Raw genomic sequence first — 26,590 nt, forward strand, 5'->3', positions numbered from 1 at the left:
TCTGTCAGAAATAGGCTTCGTTATAGAACTGCTACTGTACAGTGACGTCAGGGAAACGAAAGTAATAATATAGAAATCTGATGGCGTGCAGAGTGAGTTTCCTGCAGCTAGAAATAGATGGCTCTGAAGAAGCGTGTCTACAATTGGCAGCATCAAAAGAAAATGTAAGATAAAAGTCAGAAAAGACGACGCATTACGGAGAAGAAAAGAGATGGATAGATAAAATGACAAGGGTGGGAGGGGGAGGAGGGAAAGGATGAAATAAAAACTAAAAGAAAAAGAAAATACTTTGTGTGAGAGAAACCCTTTCAGTGTGCAATAGGGGTGAATGCCTACAGAAATGAAGATGGAGTAAGCACTGACTGTTTCTCAGCTTCCCAGTAGAGATGTAGACCACGTGATCGATTCGTGTTTATTTCGCGTCACGTTTACAAGATTAATACACTAATCTACTGCTCCCAGCTTCTCAGAATTCGACAGGAAGTCCCATCGTTTGTCACATGACAATTTTCGCTACTGACTTCCCTTGCTTTTGTTCTCAATTCGCTTAGTGGGAAGGGTGGAGTCCAGCTGAGTCCACTCGGCACAGCGGCCACTGATTGGCCTATTGTAGCCTGCCCCGGGTGATTATGATGATGGAGAATTTGGTTGAATGAAGATTGGCAGGGGAAACCGAAGTACTCGGAGAAAACCTACCCCAGCGCCACTTTGTCCACCACAAATCCCACTTGACCAGACCCGGGTCTGAACCCGGGCCGCCTCGGTGGGAAGCCAGCGACTAACTGTTTGAGCTATGGCGCGGCCTAATGACTTCCCTTGCTTTCTGCTTACCCCTTTCCAGTTCAACTTGCTACCGGAAGTTGCGTATCCGGCTATCCCTTCATTGTAATCGTTACGCTATTACAGAGACAATGAACTAACTCAGTGGCTTTAGTCCGCAAGTGAACGATACCGACTGAGCGACCGCCGCTTGTCGGAGAAGTTAGTGTCAACTTTAGCGGGTAGAGGGTGTCGCGTGGGCAGCGCAACGAATCCTCACGGCCTTTAATTTCGGTTTTCCAGATTTCATTAAATACGAAAGTAAAATAAGAAGTCATTAAGACGTTTACATACGTTAAAATTTCTCTAGGAATTCCACGCGTCGTTTCTTTAATTTTGAAATGCGTTGGTGTAATTAATTTTACGCTGAAATGCTGGTAAGTACAACAAGTTTCTATTTACGAATCCGCGAGTCCAATGTTCTAACCGCAGGAAAGATACTTGTGCTTTTGAAAGCGAAATGTTTTCAAGCAAAGTGAGGTGCTAAAGTGAGGCCATGCGCACTGTAAGTGCGAATACACTGTTCCGTGTGTTCGAGAGTGTCTGTAGGCAGAGAAGCAGGAACCGATAAAATGTAACAAGAGGTGGAGAGGAGAAGAGAAGAGGAGGAGGGAAGGAGCAGGAAAACAAGAATAGGAGGGGGAAGAAGCGCACATTCTGAAGGACGACCCATCCAACAACCATTCTATTATTTTTAGTATTCGTTGCCGCGGGAACGTGTTTACCTAGCCGTTGCCTAACAAAATATGGGCGGGTTATACAGACTCACAGACAGCAAAATAAGGAAAACATGTTAAAAATGGGGCCGTGCTATAGCTCAAGAGGTTAGTCGCTGGCTACGCATCGCGGCGGCCCGGGTTCGATCCCGGGTCTGGTCAAGTGGGATTTGTGGTGGACAAAGTGGCGCTGGGGTAGGTTTTCTCCGAGTACTTCGGTTTCCCCTGCCAATCGTCATTCCACCAATTTCTCCACAGTCACCCTCACCTATTATCTGGGGCTGGTACAATAGGCCAGAAGTGGCCGCAGTACAAGGGACTTAGTCCCACACCCAGCCAAAGAAATTTAAAAAAAGTGTAAACGGTTAAAAAGGGGAGGCATGGGATAAGGAGAATGTGGACGAAATTGAATACAAAGGGAACGAAGTACAGTTTGAAGTGGAGAGGGGACGAATGAGAAAGAAAAGGGGCGGACAATAAGGAAGCTGAAGATAATGCCTGGAGGCTAAAATGAGAATAGCCAGGTACATCGCGTAACCCACTCCGCAGCACTTACTTCGAGCCTCAGATGGTCTAAAGCTGTCCATAGCTCTTCCCCAGGTCTCACGGCTGTTTGCCGGCCTATAATTGGGCCACTGCGCTCTGATGAGCCGGCAACATTAACTCCTGCAGTTCAGAGAACACAGGAACAACGTCCTAACTCTACTCAAGAAGACAGCTAGACGTCTTCAGCAGAGGGTCACAGTAACTCAGAGCTCCTTCGCTTCTCCCCTGCCTTCCTCCATCAAACAGTACCCCCCCCCCCCCCCCCCTCCCANTTTCAGCAGGTGTTTGGCATTTTGGCTGCTTGTGGAGTGAGTAAGTTTTTACTGCAGATAAAGTTGTCTATGTGTAACAGAGCACCAAGACGTGAAGTACAGCTCCAGCCTCCCTTAACCTCGCTGCATGTCAGATCCCCTGCTCGGCTGTTCTAACTGTATGAACTCCCCGTTACTTTCGGAAACGCGGATGGGTGGGGCACAGATGTGCCGTAAATTCCTGGGCCGCCCACCGCCCACCCGGTGCCCCAGTCAGTATACGGCTTTTATTTAGTTTAGAGTCTCGTGGAGTGCTGTTGCTTCGAGCTGAGGCTGCCTGCTACGTTCTGTAAGCAGATCGCGTTAGAATGGACCTGACCCGAGGGTAATTTCTTGTGTTTAGGTTGGCACTCCTCCGGGACTGCACCACCCAGGCACCTCCTCCCCGCTCCCCAGTTCTTTGTGATTGGAAAAACAACTCCGGGAAATTATTCAGCCCACTTAAAGCATGAAAACTAGACAATGTTTGGTTTTAATTAATACAGCCTCCATAAAGCGGAGACCTTCAGAAGTGTGACGTCACGCACTTGTTTAGTTCCGTCCTACACCCCCCCCCCATTAACCTCAAGGCACACTTCTTTTTGAGAAGCCACCCAAGAAATTCCAACAATTTTACGGAAACGAAATATTCATTACTACAAGAATTATTGGGATTTTGCACTCTGTCCTCTATTTCTAAGAGATCCAACAGAGTAGGAGTCTTCCCCCACCCCCCTGAGGACGGAAAAACATCAAATTCCCGAAAGTTATGTTCTATAGTTTTTTTAAACACTGTAAAATGAACAAAGTCCAAAAACCCGTTAATACTGAATTTCATTCACCACTGCCAGAGCCTTTTAGAAGCTGTTCATTACTATGTCTGCCACTGGTCCTCATCCTGAGCCAGATGAATCGAGTCCATACTCTTCCTTCCTATTTATTTAAGATCCACTTTATTATAATTCTCCCATCTATGTCAAGGTCTTTACGGTGGTTTAGTTTCTTCAGGTCTCCATACTAAAATATTTTACGCACGTGTATCCATGCCTGCTACATGTCATTCGCATCTAATTATCCTTCATTTGACCTTTCTGATAATTGGAGGGAGTATATAAGCTAGTTTTAACGTAGGGGCGGAAAACTAATTTGTGTCTCTTCTCACCAATTTCACCTTCCGTATTTTATTTACTAGGATCAAGTTTCGTATAGAGTACAATCTCTGAAGTTCACTACTATGTAATTGTCTCAGGCTCAGATATACTTATCAGCCTGCTCACTTTCATCAGTTGGAAAAACTACACACGGAAGGAGAAAACCTGAAAGTTACACTGTAATGCTGGAACTAAACAGTTGATGTGACGTCAATGAAAACCAGAAGGCGGGCGGTGGCTTGGGAAGCAGTAAGATCTGAAGAGTGTTATCTTCTGAGACATGATGCCGTGGAGTTTTGTAGAGGTTCATCAACGTTTCGGTGAAAGATACAGCCTCAATCTTCACGACCGAAAAATAAACAAGAGGGCGAAAAAAGCAGAGCGGAGAAGATCAAGACAATATATTCCTCAGAAACGTCGGTATGCTTCTATCAGACTATACCTCTGTGAGAAACTGAAATCCAATAAAGGTTTCTGTTTTGTTGCAAGTATTACCCCAACATTTTTGCAGCCAATAAATCTGGATCCTGACTTCTGCTCTTATTAAGCGGGAAATTGGCAATAAACAGAGATCCGCGTGGCTTTCCTCCACGCGCCCCCACCCTACCTCAATACAAGCCTTCCTTTCCTTACGATCCAGGAAAGTCTTCAACTTTCCCTGTAAAACTTCGCATTATTTAGAATGGAGGACGCCGACTCGAATTATTCATTTCTCCGTTGTCACGAAAACAATCCCTCCTTTGCTGTGAGAACAAACGTTTACCTAGCCGTTGCTCAACAACCGACTGTTCCAGCTGATCGTAGGGATAGCTTCACCTTTTACAGCTTGAGATAACTTGCTTGGTGGTACCTACGCATATATACAGCAGGTTATTATTAAAAGAGGTTTTAAAGAGAAGGGTGTGAGGGCGTGGAAAAGATTCAGATGGCCAATAAGGTAAATTGCATGCTCTTGTTAACATTGTAATAAAATATTTTAGTCCACAAAAGTGGGAGACATTCCTGATTAGCTGAGCGACCATCATCTTATCAAGAAGGGTTATACTTCATAAAGTTCGCTGTGAACAATTTTAACTTTGTGTACCACATGCCTACTATATACAAGAAGGTATAAAGTTTGGAGACAGTTGCCTATTTCATTGCGGCGACAATACAAATAATGGCAGGGGAAACGGTTAGAAGCCCCTCCCTCACCCCAGAATTAAATGGTGGGGTCCTGCAGCCACCAGACCAACAGAGCGGACTTTCGAGTGTTTGATACACTTGTCGCGTGTTACGGCGCATGCCCGAAGAATGACTAGTCGGCGCATCGCCGATGTCGGGTCAGTCGCCGCGACGTTCTTACGAAACAGGCGTCGTCTGGCTAGGGAGGCTACTCGAACTTCTGACGGCCGCGAGCAGCTGTGTCCTGAGCCGGCGAGGTCACGAAGCCAACACGCGGCCAGCAAGGTAAGGACTGCAGCAACTAAGTTTTTGGTCACCCTGTGCTGAGTCACTTCAGCTACACTGACACCTGAATACTTTCCGATACGAGCTCGATTTCTGTTTAACTCCTACTTAACTCTTATTGTCTTCGTAACAAACTTTTCATTTAGTGAGAACCATAATTTCCATGCAGTTACTATAGGTTTCTACGATGGTGTATAACACACAGAGATATTTGGATTTCGGACTTTATCCATCGTCATGGTTTCAAGATAACTAAGAAAACCACGTTTCGGAAACTGGATCTGTTTCCGTCCTCAGGTGAGGGAGCTAGCCTCAATCACTGGTCCAGTGATTGAGGCTAGCTCTTTCTAAGGGATCCAACAGAATAGGTGTTTTCCCTCACCTGAGGAAGGAAACAGATTCAGTTTCCGAAACGTCGTGTTTTGTTTTAGTTATCTTAAAACCAGGACGATGGATAAAGTCCGAAAACCTAATATCTCTGTGTATAATTTCCATGTTGTTCAGATAATAAAAAATAATCAACTTCAGATGCACGAAGGTCAAATGTCTCGATTTTGGATCTCGCTTAAGCCCGTGCGCACCTTTTGTGTCTTGAAGAAATTTTTTTTTATCAGCGACGAGCACTCTCTGGCCTTCGAAGGTGTGGCACATTCATCAGATCAAACAAAAGGAACAAAAATTGTATTTAATCTTTTAAAGCCCAGTGGTTATGTTATGTTAAGGCCCACAAGCTGAAGGTGCTGCCCGCACAGTGCACTAATTTGTCTCTCAAAATAATAAACAGTCATTATAGCGTTAAACAAACTCTATTCGTAAAGAAGGCGCAGTGTTCTCTGTGAGGTCGGGACTGAATTTGCACGTAATTTCTATGAATGGTTAAAACCCTCAATTCTTTTTCGTAACGTGTATAATCTGGAACATAAATCTTATCTAATACCACGGTTCCGATTTTGGCACCCCTGTTTTGTGTTCGGAAAGAGAATATCGGCGCGGATGGACGCTCTTCTCGCTGTAATTTCGATGGAGTATCCTGTACTTCGGCTGCATGTCATTTAGTATGTTTCCGAGTGACCTTCTATCCCCAGCTTCAAGTTTATCCCTTCAACACTGAATACGGATGAAGAAACACGTTCCTGCGAAAATATGACGCGTATTTATCACAACCCACACAAACTGACATCTCAAAAGACCGTTACCATATTACTGACACATTTGAGATGTTTGGTATTTCACTAAGATTGTTCATAAGTTCCCTCAGTTTGTCCAGAAATGTGACGAAAATTTTTTCATAATATGTTAGTTCCACTTTCATTTGATTCACCATTAACACTTCTTTTTCCCTTGCACTACAGCCCCAGTGGACCTAGGCCTACCTCCATGAACTTCTCCGTTCACTTCGGTTTTTCTAGATCTTACATATTCGGTAGGACTCTTTGGGCGGGTGATCAGCTCGTCGCAAGGCCTCTACCTGTACACAAACACAGAAAAACGCACACACACAAAGTAAACATCCATGCCCTGAGTGGGATTCGAACCCACGATCCCGGTTTCCAAGCGAGCGAAAACAGTACATGCCTTAGACCGCTCGGCTACCATGACCGGCTCATTAACACTTTATAAGCACATTGTTTACCACTCGCTGAGACATTAAAAAATCATTCTCACAACAAACAGCGACTATTTCCCTAAACAGTATTAACCGGTTGGGCTTTGTAGCGAGACGTAGTGTGTTTCCTGTGAGGTACGGACTGAATTCTTATATATACTGCATTCTGCCCACAGAGGGTTTCTGTGTGTTCCGTACGGTTCTCACAATAAACAGCGACTGATTCTCCAAACAACATTAACCGGTTGGGCTTTGTAACAGACACGATGTGTTTCCTGTGATTTACGAACTGATTCTAATAAATATTAGTTAACTGAATTTCGGGGGCTTTGATATGATCAAATTTAATCGATTGCAAAAGTCAATTTAGTTGTTTTAGCACAAAACTTTAACCAACTCACCTGAAAGTCTTGTCGAGTAATGTTAGCTTAGAAGATGCAATAGTCTTAGTGCCATAATTCGATAATGAGGACCTCGGTCATGCAAGTGGCGTGCACCAAGTAAAGCGACGGTCTTTATGCCGCGGCTTCTGCTCTTCAGGCTGGGAAGCAACCATTTGCGGTGTTGTCAAATCTGCAATACTTGCCCCTTAATAAGTGACGTGATTAATGGTACAGATATTTGTATGACATTCCAAAAATAGAACGAAATTCTGTGACAAGTATAAACGTGACAAAGATTATGATCGATGAGTTGTTTCTAATGTAGGATTAGTGGCCACGCGAGCGAGCCTAGGGGCGACGCATTATCTCGCTGTCGGAGATTAGACTAGGGATGACGTCAGATATCATTTATAATTAACTTCAAATCCCATCAAGGTAATTTCATCTTGTTATCGAAGATATTACTTTGGACATTTCGTTAACAGAAATTCCTGTTTAGTAACAGGAAAATCTGACTGGAGCTAAGCCCTTAGGACCAACTACGCAATAAAACTTATACTTCTTCTAGAAGTAAACACAGAGAAAACTAAGTATGTGTTGCTGTCTCGTCACCAAAATGCAGGGCAAAATCGTGACATAAAGATAGGTAACAGATGTTTTGAAAATGTGGCACAGTTCAGATATTTGGGAACGACGATAACAGATCGAAACCTGATTCAGGAGGAAATTAAGAGGCGATTGAATCAGGTAACGCTTGCTACCATTCGGTCCAGAACCTCTGGTCTTCTCGTCTGCCGTCCAAGAACATAAAAATTAGAATATACAAAACTATAATTTGCCTGTGGTTCTGTATGGGTGTGAAACTTGGTCTCTAACATTAAGGGAGGAACACAGACTGAGGGTGTTTGAGAACAGGGTGCTGAGGAGAATATTTGGACCGAAGAGAGATGAAGTGACAGGAAGTTGGAGAAAATTGCATAATGAGGAGCTTCATAACTTGTACTCTTCTCCAAGTATAATTAGAACGATCAAGTTAAGGAGGATGAGGTGGACAGGGCATGTAGCACGAATGAGGGAGACGAGGAATGCGTATAGGATATTGGTGGGAAAGCTAGAAGGAAAGAGACCACTGGGAAGACCAAGGCATAGTTTGGTGAACAATATTAAAATGGATCTTAGAGACAGGATGAGATGATATTGATTAGATTGATATGGCTCAGGATAGGGACCAGTGGAGGGCTCTTGTGAACATGGTAATGAGCCTTCGGGTTCCATAAAATGCTGGGAAATTCTTGAGTAAATGCAGAATTGGCGGCTCCTCCAGAAGGGCTTAGCTCCATGAGTAAATAAGTAAGTACTTCTTCATGTTGATACAAAACAGAGCGAAATTGAGCCATCTCTCAAACAGTACAGTCTGCAAGCGCAACACCGTTAATACTGTCACGTGTATGTGTGACTATAGACGGGGTCTGGAATGGTGATTCAATTTACTGACCATTTATACACACCACACGTAGCTACAAGCAATTATAACGCCATCGCTATTCCACGCACTTTGCAAATCACTAGAGAAAAAGCTAAGTATTCTCAGTTTCCTTTCACTAGTCGTTTCCTGGTAACGGATGTTAAAAATTAAGAAACTTCAGCTTCTGTGTTTACGTCGTTACTGTTCGGCGAATAGCCCACAACTGAACTCTCAGAGACAGAGTCAGAATTACTTTATGACTGGTGATTTACCGCCAATCAGTTTGTCTTGGCGACAAGCCCCTTGAGACTCACGACCAGTATTTTATTTCAACTGAACAGTTGCGGTTATAGTCTTTATGTAATATCCTCTCTCGCGAGAGGATGGGACTGTCGTTTACGATTGTTGCTGGGCCTCGCCAGCGCAGTCATTCTTAGGTCCGAGTCCCGCGGGACTCATGGCCACATTTTACTGTCTCAGATTCAAGACTCCCCCAACCTGTAGGGCCAGGTCCTCGTATTTATATCCTCCAGGGACAGGGTGGTCCTGTTATACTCCCAAGGCACTAGGATCCCTTTTCGTCGCCGCCTACGACTCGCATGGCTACGGTGGAGGTATTCGAACACTCCTCCACACGGCGGGATACTGAACTCTCAAAAGTCAAAGTCATAGTCACATTGCGACTGACCGTCAGTTAGTGAGTCAGTTAGTCAGTCTTAATGTCGAGCCCAATCTGGGGCTTATGACCAGATATTTATTACTGTTTGACAGTTTTGGTCTTGTTATTGTGAGGCTCCCTCTCTGACTAGAGGACGGGTCTGTCTTTTGTCAGTCATTGTCTGTAGTAGTAAGTCATTTGTCATAATGTAAAGGATATTTACATTTTACATGTTAAACATATTAATAGATGTATATAAATATATACAGGGCCTCTGTCAGTCCAGGCTCAGTACAGCAGATTATGACATATTTCTAATAGCTCCCGCTACAACGGCAATCTAGTCACTTGAACGGTCGTATGCTTGACCGCCGCTATGTTTAAGCCTCTTATACTTTCCATGTGCGGCTTCTCCTTGTACAATAATGCGAACATTTCCGTTATCATGATTTTGTATGACTTCCGCTTGTTGCCTGCACAATTTTGTTATATAATCACATACGTAAGGAAGTGTGAAAGCCATGTGTGTGCCTTGGAAAATTTCCAATGGTGCCCTAATTATAACATCTCGGCACTGACCACACATAAAACAACTCGATGCCATTGTTATAATCCAACTGTTACATTACTGAGGTTTTATTGCCTAGAAATGAGAACGTGTTTAAAGAGCCGTTGCTTGTAAACGACTCTGATATACCCGTCTCTCTCACGATCATTGCATGGCAACGGATATGCACGCTGCAATAGCAAAGCAAGCCAGTGGACATGATCCTTAGCCAATTCCATCCGTCTTGTTCAGAATCTCGTCCAGTGACAGGATTTTATATTGGCAGTGTTGAAGTCTCGGGGTCGATGTTACAGTACCCATGGCAGATAAGTTATGAACAAAGCCAGACGGTAGCTGTGAGTATAAAGCCGGAAATCACTAAACTAAATCGCCTTCTGATGATGCGCGTCAATATCGCGTTGCTAGGCAACACGAATTTCATAACTTAATTAACAAATGCGATCCATGGCGCGAGAGACGAGCGCTAACAATGCAATGGCGCATACATTATTCATAAACATAAATCCAACACAAGAGTCTTTTACTTCCGGTCTACTTGGCTTCATTCTGCGCTTGTCGTCACGTTCACGCGAATAATCGCTTATTTTCATTAGAGGAAGTTTTTCAGAAGCCGCCTGCAACAGTGGCCAGCGCACCTGGGTATGCGCAGTGCTGCATATCGCCTGCCATCTCGTGTCAGATTCGAGAAGTAGCCCGTTTCTGCTAGCCGCAATTGCAGGTGACACGTGGTTCTTTTTTTTCGGTTTGTTTAACGACGCTGTTACGCTACACACCGTCATACATACATACACACATAAACATGTAAGGGGCGGGCCTAACTGCTGGCCCTTGCACCGCGACTTTTAGTGATCTACTGTGCTTAATCCTCTATTTTAACCCTTCGGGAGTCGAATGAAGCGCAAAATCCTGCTTACGGGGCGTCATAGTCGTCTGGTTCCGAGAAACAGTAGCCCAGGTGATGAAACTTTAAATAAGTTATGACCTCACGCTTTTACCGGGCACCTGTCTGTCAATCCCATTTTGAAAAAAGGTGTCCTATTTGGTGACAGTATCCTGTAAGTAGGACGCGCCATAGCTACAGCGGTTAGTCGCTGGTTTCCCACCTCAGCGGCCCGGGTTCGAACCCGGGTCTGGTCAGGTGGGATTTGTGGTGGACAAAGTGGCAATGGGGCAGGTTTTCTTCGGGTACTTCGGTTTCCCTTGTCAATCTTCATTCCACCAATTGCTCCACAATCACCCTCACTTATCATCTGGGGCTGGTACAATAGGCCAGAAGTGGCCGCAGTACAAGGGATCTAGTCCCACCTCACTAGCAATAAAAAATCATGTAAGTAGTCCTGTCACCCACCGTAACTGGTTTCTGTTTAATTTTAACAGTTCCTTGGTTCTTCTGGCAGAAGGTCATTGTATGAGTTCCTTTGTCTACTAACGATTTTTAGTATTATTACCAGGGCCCGGGTTTTGATGACCTGAAAATGTTAAAAGAATGACCTATAAATTGACCGAAAAAATCCAGAAAAGAGAAAAGAAAGAACACTTGGCTTCCATGTTATTCACATTTCAGAAAACATATGAAGAAAAATTCCCTAAAATGGCCAAAAATGACAAAAAATTACCTATAAAATTTACATTTCTCTAACCAGCAGCTCATATCCGAGATTTATATATTTAAGAGCATCGCATAGGCTACAAAGAAAAAAATGACATGTCATCAAAATCCAGGCCCTGGTTATTACTGTATCTGTTTGTCCAGTCCCTGACAACTTCCTTGACAACTCCTACTGAGATTCCGCAAGCTCGTTCAGGTCCTTTAGGCGGACATTCCTGTCCCATTCTTCCCAGTTTGCCCGCAGATTCGCCACCAACAGCAAACCTCGTGACCCGACGCCTACATCAGTTGAACTGCCTTATATTGGGATATGGCAGCACATTTCATGAATAATGTATTGGAGGGGATGAGGAAGTGGCAGTCAGGACCGAATTGTAGAATTAACTCAGTGTATTGACGGAGGAACTGAAGAAAATAACTAAACACTTCAGCCGGGACAGCGGTGTCCCTGTCGAATCTCTACCCCGGCAGCTCCCTGGTTACCCTTACACCAGACGGGTCGGTACACGGGCCCTACTTTACGGCGCAGCCGGCGTCTCAGAACTTACAGCGTCGAACGGAAGGACATAACGTATTTGTAACAGATCGATCGTGGTCGAATTTGAGGCAATATCGCAGCATTTTCATAGTGGAACTGAGAAAATCCACGGAAAATCCCTCAAGTCAGGATATATGTCACAATTCAGGTTCGAACCGGTCACCTCCCAAACAGAAGCTATGGGCGATATCGTTTGCGGAACTTGATCAGTTTGAACAGCGAGAGACGTGAATGATGTCGCTTTATATCAGTTCACGCGCGACATCTGTCTTACTGGGGCCATAGGTACATGGTAAAGCTGTCTCTGTGCTTAACTAATTAAGCACTACGCCATGAAGGCGTGTGGGAAGTGGATGTATATACCAACGTTTTCTTGACCTCGGCACTAGTTGGAGGTGAGTGGTCAGCTTCACGCCCCGGCCGCTTTACCCGCGGTATCCACTGGATAGGAGGCTCGACGGCATGGAGAACTGAAAATTCTTGCCCCCAAAATGACTCGAATTCCGACCCCTCGCTCGTCCAGCCAGTATCCAGTCACTATACCGACTGCTCTATCCTTGGTGCCAAACCTTACGAAAACTAGCACGAGGTTGCATCGGGCTATAAAGGATCGCATTTCATTAATATCCGTTAGGGACCCTGAGGTTCTCTGGAAATGTTGAGGAAGACAATACTACCCGTGCTGAGAATCGAGCCCTGGCCACCCTACATGTTTGCTAGCCCAGTTACTGAGAAGCATCCTGCCATCTAGTAGAGCGAACCGAACAGAACTCGTTGCTCTCAAAAGCAGGTGTCAGATTCAGAAGCGTCGAAAACTTATCGCTCCATCCTTCTCTGTGGAAGAGATAGTGATAAGCTTGGAGACAGTCCTGGGTCACGAAACACATGTTCTATGAGCCCCACTTCTATTATCTCGTTCTTCCTCGCATGGGGGCAGACCTCTGAACCCGAGGGACCGCCGTGTCTATACAGCGGTATCTCCAGCAGAGTCAGGACGTGTCGGAGCAGAGATTAGCGCTTTCACGGCGACTTCCGTAAACACAGCTCGTAAACTGAACGTCGCTACCCAGCTGTCAGCTTTCTTACTTCGTGAGGTCCCAGGTTCACACACAGACCCGCCTCCAAACTATCCTGACTGAGGCCCATCTAGGTTTTGCTCGGGAACTGGGTATAAGACTATAAGACGCAACACTACAGGGCCGGCTAGCGTAGCGGTGAGTAAGGAGACCGCTTCCTTCCAGATCCTTTCCAATTCAACTTTCATCCATAATTCTACAATTCGACAATATATAGGACAGGCACTGACGTCATAAAATGACCGACACTCAAATACAACAGTAATAGCGATACCACAGCGTGCGGCATAACTACCTAAATCACTCCATGAATCTGGAGTCCCTCTAGTGAAGCCATCGGTTGCTCAGCAACACAAGAAAGTCCAAACATTTTATAGAACCCCAAGTTTCAGTACCTTATTCACAAGAGCCCACGGCTAGTCCTTATCCTGGCGCATGAATCCAGTCCAGATCCCCTAAACCATTTCTCTAAGATGTTTTTAACGTTATCCTCTCATCTGCGTCTAGGTTTTCCTGGTAGTCTTCTTCCTTACAATAGAAACTCTGTATGCACTCCTCACCAATGTATGTTACATGCCCATTTTAATATTGTCCACCCACCTGCGCCTTGTTCTTCCCAGTGGTCTCTTTCCTTCTGGCTTTCTCACCAATATCCCATAGGCATTCCTCGTCTCCCCCATTCGTGCTACATTCCTTGCCCATCTCATGCTCCTTGACTTGATCATTCTAATTAAACTTGGAGAAGAGTACAAGTTATGAAGCTCCTAGTTATGCAGTTTTCTCCAACCTCCTGTCACTTCATCCCTCTTCGGTCCAAATATTCTCAACACCCTGTTCTCAGACACCCTCGGTTTGTTCCTCCCTTAATGTCAGAGACCAAGTTTCATACACATACAGAACCACCGGCAAGCTGCAGTTACGTATATTTACGTGTTTAGACAGCGGACGAGAAGTGAAAAGTTTCTGAAGGGAATTGTAGCAAGCATTACCGGAATTTAATCAGCTCGCCTCACAAAAACGGGTCAGTCCCTACAGCACATCTGCCGGTAATTACGTCCAAGCATGGGCCATGCACCTCTTTACCATTCTGCTACATGATCTTGTCAATGGGTGCCCCTTTTTTATCTGCGCAGAACTAACATCGCTTTGTAGTTTGGAGCGCAGCGTTTCTGTCACACGGTTGCACGCACACTGGCTGTAAATACGTGACACAGGCACTTCGCTGCTGGTAACACAGCAAACTGTGCGCTCATATTGTCCTTACTGTCGCTGGGTAAAGACGCCGCGCCCTTCCGGCGCAGGAGAGAGACCAGAGAAGCAGACATCTGAGAGACTGCGCTGGTCTGTTCCTTAGTTTCTAACCTGAAGGAAAGAGCCCATATGGAAAACCTAGTCTTAGATGGGAGGAAAATACTGAAATTGATGTTGTAGCGTTTGTAGCCGTTGCTATGCAACGATAGTGAAATGGGCGGCTGTATGAGACCCATTTCTGGGCAACGCCTCAGTAATCACGTTCCAACGATAACGGGGGGGGCGTGTTTTCTATGCGGTCCGCGCCGAGGAGTTGTAAAAAGAACTAGGGCTACCAGAAATATCTCAGTGACGTGCAAGGTCACACGAAGCAATTTAACTTCATAAACAAATCGTATAGTTAGAAGTTTGTGCACAGAGCGCGTCAAGCGGACGGACCCAGACCACGACTCGTAACCCGACACCTGCCGGTACAAGACCGTACGGTCAGAGGACATGTATCCTTACTAGTGGCAGTGATGAGCTTAACGCCCCGGCCGCTTTACCCAGCGGATAAGAGGCTGGTTGAGCACCATACCTAGTCTGGATGCTGTTGAAAACAGGGTTTTGATCCTATGGGAAAGAGCCCCTGGTTTCCACTGGATAACAGGCAGGAATTGGGCCACTGTGGAGATAGGACTTCAGTCCTGAATGGATAGGAGACTGAGTGGACTTCAGTCCTGGTCTGTATGGAGAAAGATAACTTTTAGATATAGGACTGAAACAGCGATACCTATTGGACTGGAGACTGCGTGGGCCCCAGGGTCGGTATGGACGCTACGCTATCATTAGACAGGAAGCTGGTTGGACCCCCAGTGCCGTCTTTGGCGTTATGGGGGAAAGCAAAATCTTATTCCTTTGCTGGGAATCGAACCTCGTCCAGACCGTAGCCTAATCACTATATCTTCTGAGATATCGAGGGTCCTTGAAATGTAATCCAGCACGTTATGTAGTCTATGAACAATAAGTAAAGCTATCCCTGTAACAGACCGTGGAGGCCCACAGGGTTGTGAGACGTTGAGTTTCCCTCATTTTCTAGACAATCGGCTCACAGATGGCGGTGAGGTTGTCAGCCACCCTTTATCCCCCAGGAAGATTCCTGGTACTCATTTCTGTTAGAGGCTGAGTCGACCCCAGGGCCATAGTGCGGCTGGAAGGATTAGGCCAATTTAAAATAATCCAATGACCTCATCGGGATTCGATCCCGCGACCTTCCGGCTTGTAGCATAGTGCCTCAACCAACTACGCTACCGCTTGGCCCCAATCTATGAACAGTACCAACAAAAATTCCTGTCTCGTACCAAGAGAATATTTCGTGGTTTTTTAACAGGGAACAAATCGCTTTGGGTCAAGTGGCTTGAGGGCAAATGCAGCCGGCGTTATGAACTCCCAGTGTATCAGAAGTGGAGAGGAACCAGACAGAATTCTGATGTGCGCAGTCAATAGCAAAATGGAAATGGGTTCAGCGTCTCTTTGCTCTTTTACTCCATATCCCAGGGGCGCAGTTCTTATTTTCAGCAAATTGGTTGAAGGTTATGTTCATATTCCGGTCAGATTTGTGCGGTGTGTCACTTCTCCTCAGCTCGCGTCTGCGCAGAAACTGCAATGTAGTTACTGCGCACATTTCCTCTTATACTAGTCATGAACACACGTGAAAAGTGAAGCGTATAGACACATTCCTAAGCGGTGACTCTGTAAACAGCGGCCGTTGCTAGGTAACGCCAATAGCATACAAGCACATAATAATAGATCTGTTTTCTATGTGGTCCGTGGCTAAGTGTTATAACCAGGTTTGGAGCTTAGTGAGATCACTTGAGATCTACATGGGAGGCTGTGAAGACCGCCTTTATGAGCGGCCGAAACCTGGAAACATTCTAACAAAATTACATATCTATTCTCCCCTACCTTCAGTAATAAATTCTCTCGGTTTTCCCATGACTTTTCCTTTCCACCTACTCTTCTGCTATACACTCACCCCTCCCTCTGTCTTTGGCGCTTGAAATAGTTAGAACAGAACGTTTACTGCATGTGCACAGCATGGAAAATATACCTATTACCTTCTCTAACGTGACGCCGTGAAGTCTGGTAGAAGTATACTGTCGTTTCTGATGCGAGTATTGTCTCTGTCTTCAGTATCAAGGGGTAAGGCAAGCAGGAATTGTAACAGTTACCCAGCTTGATGTTTGACTGCTAAATTTACAGTTATTCCCTGAAGATGGAAGCAGAATTTTATACCGAAATATAGGTAAAATTTTCCCCACACTGTAACATCTCAGAAGACAGAGCTCTTAATGCCTCTTCTTAGAAATTCTCTGCAATAATGTTTATCAGTTCCCAACGGCCATTAGCCTGGCAGCCACGGGTTACCCTCCAACATGCTGATCCATCCCTTGGTTTCGTCTCTCGTCAGTTGTCAACTTATCTACTCTCAGCTAATTTGGAGTCATTAGTGACCAATGAAGCGAGGCGGGGTGACGCGTTACTTTCCAACGCCCTTTAAAACCACTTTCTTTCCGGCCCTACGTCAATCAGCGTATAGAATATTGGAGCTTTGGGTTCCGGTTGTTTGTTCAAGTCTGTAAACTCAGCAGTCCTGCGGGAAGTGACGTTCACATCAGTTGGTAGGTGCTAAGGTTTCGGAGGAACCTTTGCTTCCATCTTCAGTTCAAAAATGTAAAGAGCCTGAAGAATGATGTTACAGATGGGATGATTGGAGGGCTTCAAGCGAACAAATAGGAACCAATGAACCTGAAATCAGTGTTACTCCGTCAGCGTATACCTATACCCTGAAATGTAAAGAGCAGAATCCTCCGAAACGTCGGTACCTACCCAATAAGCTACAGATCACATCACAAAAGACCGACTGGAGGGACGAAGGGAGGCACAAAATCTGACGTATTTTAAGGAACTACGTCATCACTCGCGCTACGTTTCGTTTGTTCGTTTGTTAATTCACATTCTAGAAACAGCAGAGGTTTTCTTTTACATTAGACACTCGCTAATCCGGATGTCGGATAATTCGGATCGACATATGAAAAATGATGTTCACACTTGAGTATATACTTCAAAAGACACGTGACATTTAGGAAGGCAGATGAGTCACTTTTCTGTTCAGTCAAAAAAACTTGACAGTTTCTTCAGACCTGTGTTATTATCCTCAGAGACAAGTACAACTTCTGAGTCTTCCATCGATAAATAAATGTATTGTCTTCTTATATTTTAAAGGCCCTACAGTGACATTTTCTTATTTATTTCCATCAGTACTATTTATATCATTAAATTTTCCATTTATTTGTGTTCTACGTTTCTTTTTGTGCTTTAAGGATATATTTTTCTTCACCAATCAGAATTGCGGACCAGTGGAGGCCTCTCGTGAACACGGCAATGAACCTTCAGGTTCCATAAAATGCTGGGAAATTCTTGAGTAGCTGCAGAACTGGCAGCTCCTCCAGAAGGGCTCAGCTCCATGAGTAAGTAAGTAATCAGAATTATCGCTTAATTCGGATAACCTCCCCATAATTAATCCGGATTATCGAGGGTTTACTATAATAATCTGAAATTATAGACCTTTTTAGCAGTACATGAGTGATACTGGATTTGAAGGGTTTTTTTTTTCTTTTCTTACACTTCAAACCTGAAAATGGAGGCGGAATATTCNGTTTTCTTATATTTTAAAGGCCCTACAGTGACATTTTCTTATTTATTTCCATCAGTACTATTTATATCATTAAATTTTCCATTTATATGTGTTCTACGTTTCTTTTTGTGCTTTAAGGATATATTTTTCTTCACCAATCAGAATTGCGGACCAGTGGAGGCCTCTCGTGAACACGGCAATGAACCTTCAGGTTCCATAAAATGCTGGGAAATTCTTGAGTAGCTGCAGAACTGGCAGCTCCTCCAGAAGGGCTCAGCTCCATGAGTAAGTAAGTAATCAGAATTATCGCTTAATTCGGATAACCTCCCCATAATTAATCCGGATTATCGAGGGTTTACTATAATAATCTGAAATTATAGACCTTTTTAGCAGTACATGAGTGATACTGGATTTGAAGGGTTGTTTCTTTCTTTTCTTACACTTCAAACCTGAAAATGGAGGCGGAATATTCCTCCGAAACTTCAGCAAGAATCTATCACACAGCGCCACATCCTACAAGATAGCTATCTTCACAATCTTAGCTAAGTACGAGAGCTGGAAACAAGCAGAAAATTCCACGTCAAAACTTGTGTATTTTTTCTGGCAAGGTAAAATACATTCATCGCTTATGTAACCTATCACATGGCAAAACACAATCAGATATTGAGCGTATAAAAATATAGGAATAAAAAGTGTTCACCGAGCACTGTACACCCCCTGGGCTTTGTTTGCACCAGATTTCCACGTAAATGGATAATTCGTTATGTTTCCAGTACTGAACATTAACACACTTGCATGTTATAACTGCACCTTCACTGCCGCCTCGGTTTTATTGTGATTTGATAATTTTACTCATAAAACAATGACATAAATAATTAATATTAAAACCGCAAACAATAACTGTTAACAGCGTTTATCCATTGAAATTCGATACTGGTATATGAATCCATATTAACAGCCACAATCATTTGAACAACGTTATACGGCGCCCCTTACTTCAGCTCTAAAAAAATTCATAAATCGTAAAAATTAGACTCGAAAGTCGGCTCTGAGTCCACCCATCCTCCTATACAATGGCTACCGGGAACTCTTTCTCCGGAAAAATGCGGCCGGGGCGTGAAGCTGACCACTCACCTTCAACTAGTGCCGAGATCAACAAAACTTGGATCTATACATCCACTCCCCCATACGTCTTCATGGTGTAGTGCTTAATTAGTTAAACAGAAGGAGAAATTTACTTTTACTTCTCTGCTTAATAAATTAATGGTTTTAAATGGCTATCCAGCTCAGTGCACTTTCGTCCATGCCATTTTATCCTTTCATAATAAAGCACCCAACAAACACTCAGTGTTTACGTACAGTCAATTCTCCCTGCAACGAACTAGTAAGAAGGGGGCAGTGTCCCTTACAAATAATTGAAGGGGTATTCACGGAAGTACAGCATGGCATATGTAGACAATAAAGAAACAAACTCCGTGGCTTGAGTCCGCAAGCGAAATATACCGACAGAGCGACTGCCGTTTGTCGGCGAAGTTAGTGCCAACTCTAGCGGAAAGAGGTTGTCGCGTGGTCAGGTGCAAACGGAGGAACATAGTTTCTGGAACTGTAAACTCTACGAGGACCAACGGGCAACAGTGATGGACATTTTGCCTGAGAACAGCAGAAAAGAATACCCAAAGTCAGTTGTAGAGATCTTAAGGCTAGAAGAGAAAGATTTCTGCAAGGCGTCTGTTACTTCATAAATAACATTCCTATATTTATATAACATAGATATGTAAGAAAAGTTAAAGAAGTAATTGTACTGATTAACAGTGTACTCTCAGATTTAAGTTAAGATCTATATTAAGAATCGCGGGGTTATATATATATTATATGTTCTGCCGTAAGGGGGGGTTATTTAGTAATTACCAAAAAACTGAGTCACAGTAGTCTACTCTCTGTCGGCTCCTGTCCCTCAGGAGCCTCTCCCCGTCCTCCGGTTTTTTCTTCCTGTGCGGACTGTTGTTGCTCCCTGGCTGCGAGCTCACAGTTCCCATAAACGTAGGGTAACGCAGGACCGGTAAGGGGAAGGAGCCTAACGGGTTGTACCAATAAAGTTCTCTACATTTCCATCCTACTCTATTCTTCTAGTACCTACATACATACACATATATACAGTAATTAATGCTGACTGCTGTTGGGTCACACAAGGTTCACATATATTCGTTATCCCTCCTGTACTGACACATGGTACCTTAGCCTGTGCTGCTGCTCGTTTTAGTCACTGGGTTTGCACTTTAATAATATAACTTTATATTTCATGGTTAATATCAGTAGTTCGACTTACATGAGGCAGAGATGCAGATGATCGCCAACCACCACTTTGTCGGTGCCATGACGGACATAGCCTCCGGCTACACTCCTTGAAAACGATTGTTTGATTAGCCTCGAATAGTTCCCATTTCGATACTTTTGTACTCTGAAATTGACGGCTCATCAACTTCCGGGAGGGTGAGCTCCCGCCCCTTTCTGACGCTATTTCTAAGGGTGGCTAGTACTCATTGGCTAATTACTTTTCACGGCGGCGAATCGCGTTCTGCCAGCCTCTGTCTACTCAGCATTTCTAATTCCTCCCAGTGTTTTACCTTTATGAGCGCTTGCTTCCGCGTTGTCAGTGCGGCTGTGCTGAACCAAAGCATTCTTTTACCAGGCTGTTTGCCTTCCGCGTTTCACAAACACGGACCTTGTGTCAGCAAGAAATCTTTTTAACAATCCAAAGCACAATGTCGATGCCCCCCATATTACATTTGTACATTTGGGGCATAACATTATAGAATAAGATATTTATAAAAATGCGCAACAGAAGGCCGGATGGGCATCGCCTAGGCCTGTTTTGTATTTAAAATATTTGTCTACAATAAAAAATCCCCACGGCCGTTAATTTCGGTTTTCTAGACCGGATCCGCTATTTCCTTGAAACAGCTCCTCAATTATCCATACGTAGTCAATTCATTCATTCATTCATCCGTAATCTGTCAAGACGACAGGTCCACAGTCTCTTTCAAAACAGTTCCTCCACTTGATGCGATCAAGAGCTTTCTCCTTCAAATGAAAATATCCTCTTCTGTCAACAAGGTCATCCAGCGTCTTCTTTCGCCTTCTTCCCGTCTTCTGGTCACTTCTATCCGCCCCTCTATCTTTCCTTCAATAACTTCTTTTAGAAGGCAGTTACCGCTTAAGATATGACCAATCCAATTAGCCTTCCGTTTTCTCATTTCGTGTAGGATATTCCTCTGCTCACTGACTCTAAATAACACTCCTTCATTTCTCACATAATCGGTTCAACTGATTTTCTCCATCCTTCTCCAACACCACATTTCGAAGCTTTCCAGATGTTTCTGATCTACTGCCCTAAGTGTCCAAGTTTCAGCCCCATAAAAAGCCATGCAATAAATATAGAAACACAATGTGCTTAAATAAAGGATTTAATATTCGGATTCCTTTCCATTTTAAATAATTTTCTAACTGGACAACCCTGTCAGTTCCTCGGCAAATGCACACAGCCAGATTGTGTCCGTTATAACGATGGTTCGCTGTACTTCAGAACCGTATAATGAAATTTCTCCTTGCGTGAGAGTTAATTTGAACTGCCCAAAACCTCGTGTTCGAGATGTTCGTAGCCGGAATGGGAACTGCAGGTTCTCTGCGCCAGATTTATCGTGAGTGTTTTCATTGTCTAGAGACACGCGAAGGGAGGTTCCAACAGCGAAATTTTGTATCTAGACTCGGTACTCAAAACGACGCAAGTAAAACAGTCTGAGGGCTTTTGTATATAGGGTATCGAACTGTCTCCATCTTCACTGCCAGCGAGTAAGTTAAGCAAGGGGTCAGGAAACCGAAAGGAGCAAGTAGCCTGACTTAGTCTGCATCTTGACGTTCTTCCGAAACGTCGGTAAAATTCTACTGAGGTACACGGCTTCATATCTGAGAAGGTAGCAATTATGATAGCTACCTAAATGAGAATCTTTTAAGTTCTTTTGCTATCTGAGCTATCCCGGCTCACATTAATAATAATAAAAAACTTCGAGAACACGAAGTACACAGACAGAGGTAGCAATGCGATTCTAGAAAATCGGCTCTTTGGCGTTTCAATCCAGTTTTTACAGCTTTTCCATTACCAAAATGGCCGCCTGCTCCTTATTCTTTATTGCATTTAATTCCCGTGTTCTCGTCCGCTCAGCAGTGACATCTAAGATTTGCTTTGTCGTCGTTCAGAATCCTTTCATTTAATTTAACGTTCTCGCATAAAAGTTCTCTGTTCAGCTTTTTGCTACCTGCAAAGCGCTTTTATCATCCCTTCTTTGGCCTCTGCTTCCATATAACCGTGGAGATGGACGCTGGGGGCTTCTTCAAACATTTATCCTCACGATCCTCAATTGTTTCGCGAACGGAAGTGCTTTCCATTAGTATCACAAAGATTTCCGACTAAACTGACTTATACAATTTACTTACACCCATCGGAAAATCAGGTCTTCAGAAGTGTCCGTTTAGACATCAGAGATATCCAAAAGAAGAGAATATATTAACACCATGCAGTTGTGGATTGTCCAGTCCAGCCCAGTAAATTGCTATTGGTCTTCGCCAGTATAGTCATTCTTAGTTTCTGGCCCAATTTGGACCCATAATGGTGCCTCCTCTTCAACGAGACGAGGGCTACTGGTCACTCTCTATCTACTGGGGAGTGACTCTGTTTGTTCTCACTCTCTCACCTCTCTTCACTCTCAACTCAGTCAAGTAAATTGCTGTAGGCCCTCGCCAGCACCGTCATTACCGATGAATCAGGGTTTCGGTTTCCAGGAAAAGTATGAAATATTCCTGTTGACACAGTCCAGACTGGCTTTGAGGCCCACTTAGCCCTCTATCAATGGGTACCAGGACAGCCTTTTCCTCAAGGATAAAGCTGCCGGGGCGTGAAGCTGAGCACTCACATCCTCTGCTCCTCAATATGACTTAATTAATTACAGGCTCAACTTCACCTTTGTAAAGTTCATTTGAAAGCAGCGCATATGACGGGCTTCAATGAACTGTTGATTTTAACGGAACTTTCCACACAGCCACGCAATTCGCGAATGCTTCGCTAAGTTGCGACAAAAGTACTCGTGAAAGCTGAACATAAGTTTGAATTTTGCACCAAATTCTTTAATGATACAGTGTCGAAAATCTGCAAGAAAGCCGCCACTGCAAGGGATATTAGCAGAGTATCGACACTTTGTTTTTAACACTGTGTTGGAAATTTGTAAAGGAGCCGCCACTGCAAGAATTACTGGCAAAATATCGACACTTCGTTATTTATACGAGTATAATGTGCAGATCTGGTAAGGACCGACCGAGCGACCGCCGGTCGGTATTGTTCGCTTGCGGGCTAAAATCACCGAGTTTGTTTGTTTGTTTGTTTGTTGATCTGGTAAGGAGCCGCCACTGCAAGATATATTAGCAAAGTATCGACACTTTGGTACTGATAGTGTTGGAAATCTATAAAGGAGCCGCCACTGCAAGGATTACTGGCAAAATATCGACTTTGGTACTGATGTAGTGTTGGAGATCTGGAAAGGAGCCGTCACTGCAAGGTATATTGGCAAAGTATCGACACGTTGGTACTGACAGTGTTGGAGATCTATAAAGGAGCCGCCACTGCAAGGATTACTGGCAAAATATCGACTTTTGTACTGATGTAGTGTTGGAGATCTGGAAAGGAGCCGTCACTGCAAGGTATATTGGCAAAGTATCGACACGTTGGTACTGACAGTGTTGGAGATCTATAAAGGAGCCGCCACTGCAAGGATTACTGGCAAAATATCGACTTTTGTACTGATGTAGTGTTGGAGATCTGGAAAGGAGCCGTCACTGCAAGGTATATTGGCAAAGTATCGACACGTTGGTACTGACAGTGTTGGAGATCTATAAAGGAGCCGCCACTGCAAGGATTACTGGCAAAATATCGACTTTTGTACTGATGTAGTGTTGGAGATCTGGAAAGGAGCCGTCACTGCAAGGTATATTGGCAAAGTATCGACACGTTGGTACTGACAGTGTTGGAGATCTATAAAGGAGCCGCCACTGCAAGGATTACTGGCAAAATATCGACTTTTGTACTGATGTAGTGTTGGAGATCTGGAAAGGAGCCGTCACTGCAAGGTATATTGGCAAAGTATCGACACGTTGGCACTGACAGTGTTGGAGATCTATAAAGGAGCCGCCACTGCAAGGATTACTGGCAAAATATCGACTTTTGTACTGATGTAGTGTTGGAGATCTGGAAGGAGCCGCCACTGCAAGGGATATTGGCAATATATCGACAAGTACACGTGTAACGGCCTTTCCTTGAGCTCAGTGTTGTGCCCACAAACTTGAGTGCTGTTTAAGACACCCTAACCGAGGAGATGGGAAATCAATTCAGGATGGGAAACTGTCAAGTTTCACTTACCACTCAGTTCACTGGTTGTGCAAACAGAGAGAAAAAGCAAAGTAATTCGGTGAGCTGTACCCTTTCTCAGTACTATCTCCTTGTCAACGTGCTTGATATATGGTGTTGGCTTAGGAACTTAACCGGTGCTAGCGCAGCGTTTACTCTTCTCAAACTACAGGCTTTCAACACCCTGAAATATGGATAATAAAAATTATACATAACAGAGCTGTTAGTCCTTTAGATCAAATTGGTAAGTATATATACCACTTCGTTTAAAAGTTAGAAACTCTTAATTTTCCAACACAGTACTGTAGCGTGTAGACCCGTTACTGGGTAACGACCTCGAATAAGCAACAAAACAACAATTGCCGCTAGGCAACAGATTGTTAATAAGCAAGTATACGCAGCCGTTATTAGGTAACGCCTTCGCGAACAAACATGCTCCCATGGAAACGGTTGGAGTACAACAATTAACGCTGTTTTTTTCTACGCGCTCCGTGCCGAATTGTTATAACCGAGACAAATTTAAAGGTTAGTCAGTTGTAACAGAATCAGTTCAGTCGAAAATCAGTCCGTGAAGGGAACATTACGATGTTGGTGTGAAACGGCAGCCAGTCTGGGAAGTAGTCGGCACTGAGAGAGTTGTAAAATGGTCCGTGAGGAGAAGACATTCGGTGCAGTTGAGAGCCAGCTAGCAACGAAGTGAGCACGGAAGCTGAAGAATCTCTATTGTTAGAAGCCGTTACCAGGGAACGCCTGGTGAAGACACAGCAGTGATTTGTAAAGTGTGAAGATCAGCGATGACCCTATAATTAAGTGTAGTCACGAGCCGTGTCTTAAAATAGTCAATACATCCAATCCAAATTCCACATGTAGTCGTTCTAACACATATTACATTTCCTGTGGTTCTCACAATAAGCAGAGACTATTTCGGTTAGCATTCGTAATGAAGATACAGTGTTTCCTGTGAGGTACGAACCGATTTATATATATTACATAGACTGACTGTGTAGAGGCGGGGTCGAATATCTTCACCGTGACCCTGCGAGCCGTAGGAGGCGACGAAAATGGAAGTCTCAAATCTGAGACAGTAAAATATGGTCTCGAGTCCCAAGGGACTCAGACCCGAGAAAGACTGCGCTGGTAATGGCCGGCAGCATATGCAAAAGACAGACCCGTCCTCTCGTCAGAGAGGGCGCCCACCAAAAAACAAGACCGTAACTCTCAATCAGTAATAAGTATCTGGTCGCAAGCCCCAGATGAGTGTTTTATTCCAAGAGAGACTGGCCGACTGACCGTCGATCGCAAAATGAGACTCAGACTCAATTTCTTCCTCTTCTTATAGCAAAGACGACTTTCTGAAGTTTCATATTCTTCATTTCCCAACGCTTTACCCTTTCACAAACGCGTATCTATCAGAAGAACGAGCGGGCACTGCTTGGGAACCTTGAATCTGATATGTTAAGAGACCAGCTCAGACTGAGGGTGAGTATGCGTGCTCCGCCCCACAGGAGCGGAAGTTCAAGTTCGCTGCTGTCTCCAGGATTTAAGCTCCTTGACATGTCCAGGAGAGGCGGAATGAATTACGAATTGTTGCGGAGTGTGTAGTGTAGGGGGCAACAGACGTTTTCATGTGTAAAATGAACACGTATGGCTCATGTAGCAGTTTGCATGCATGCGAGACACCGCGAGTAGCTGAGTTAGCTACCCGCATAGCTACATTCATACAACTGTCGCACTTAACATACTTTAAACTGAAGATACTGTGGCATGTCTGCTGAAAGCCAGAACTGTGAACCAGCAGAAACAGCCGTTGCTAGGGAACAGCTCTGTAAACACCCATTCGTAGGCAATGGCTCAATAGCCGTCACGTGATGGCCACAACAGACACAGACGCAATAACAGAAGAGCTTTTCGAAACGTTTTCTGTGCGGTCCGTGCCGGGATCATATAAAGAGGACCAGCTGTCATTACGAGATAGTCTTGAGACGGCAGTTAGAAGAGTAGGAGGTTGGTGTGCGGTGGCTGCCACCTTGTACGGAAGTGAGCTCTGAAATAAAGGAACGTCCACTGTTGGAAGCCATTACCAAGCAACGTAGTGAAGACCGTGACTGAGAACACTAGCATTTGTGTGATAATGATCCGTGAAGAGTAGTCACGAATTGTGTGTTAAAGCGCTCAATAAATCCCATCACCAATCCAAACCCCGTCTACTGTCACTCTATCACGTGACATAAACATTATGTAATCGTGTTCATCGTTTTACCTATTTACCGAGACAAAGAGACCAAATAAAAACAGGGGATTTGATGACGTGCTGTCTGGCTCCACCTATTCCTCATTA

General features: G+C 44.2%; 1 protein-coding gene across 1 annotated transcript in view; it reads left to right on the top strand.

The window, feature by feature from the left end:
* The first annotated feature begins 4,868 nt into the window (after positions 1-4,868).
* Positions 4,869-26,590, top strand: part of LOC111874418 (somatostatin receptor type 5) — a 275,264-nt gene continuing 253,542 nt past the window's right edge. Inside the window, exon 1 of the mRNA XM_023869917.2 lies at positions 4,869-4,971. The gene's annotated coding sequence lies outside the window, so the exon portion shown is untranslated. The remainder of the gene's footprint in view (positions 4,972-26,590) is intronic.

This window comes from Cryptotermes secundus, unplaced genomic scaffold (genome assembly GCF_002891405.2).
Source record: "Cryptotermes secundus unplaced genomic scaffold, Csec_1.0 scaffold47, whole genome shotgun sequence".
NCBI lineage: Eukaryota > Metazoa > Arthropoda > Insecta > Blattodea > Kalotermitidae > Cryptotermes > Cryptotermes secundus.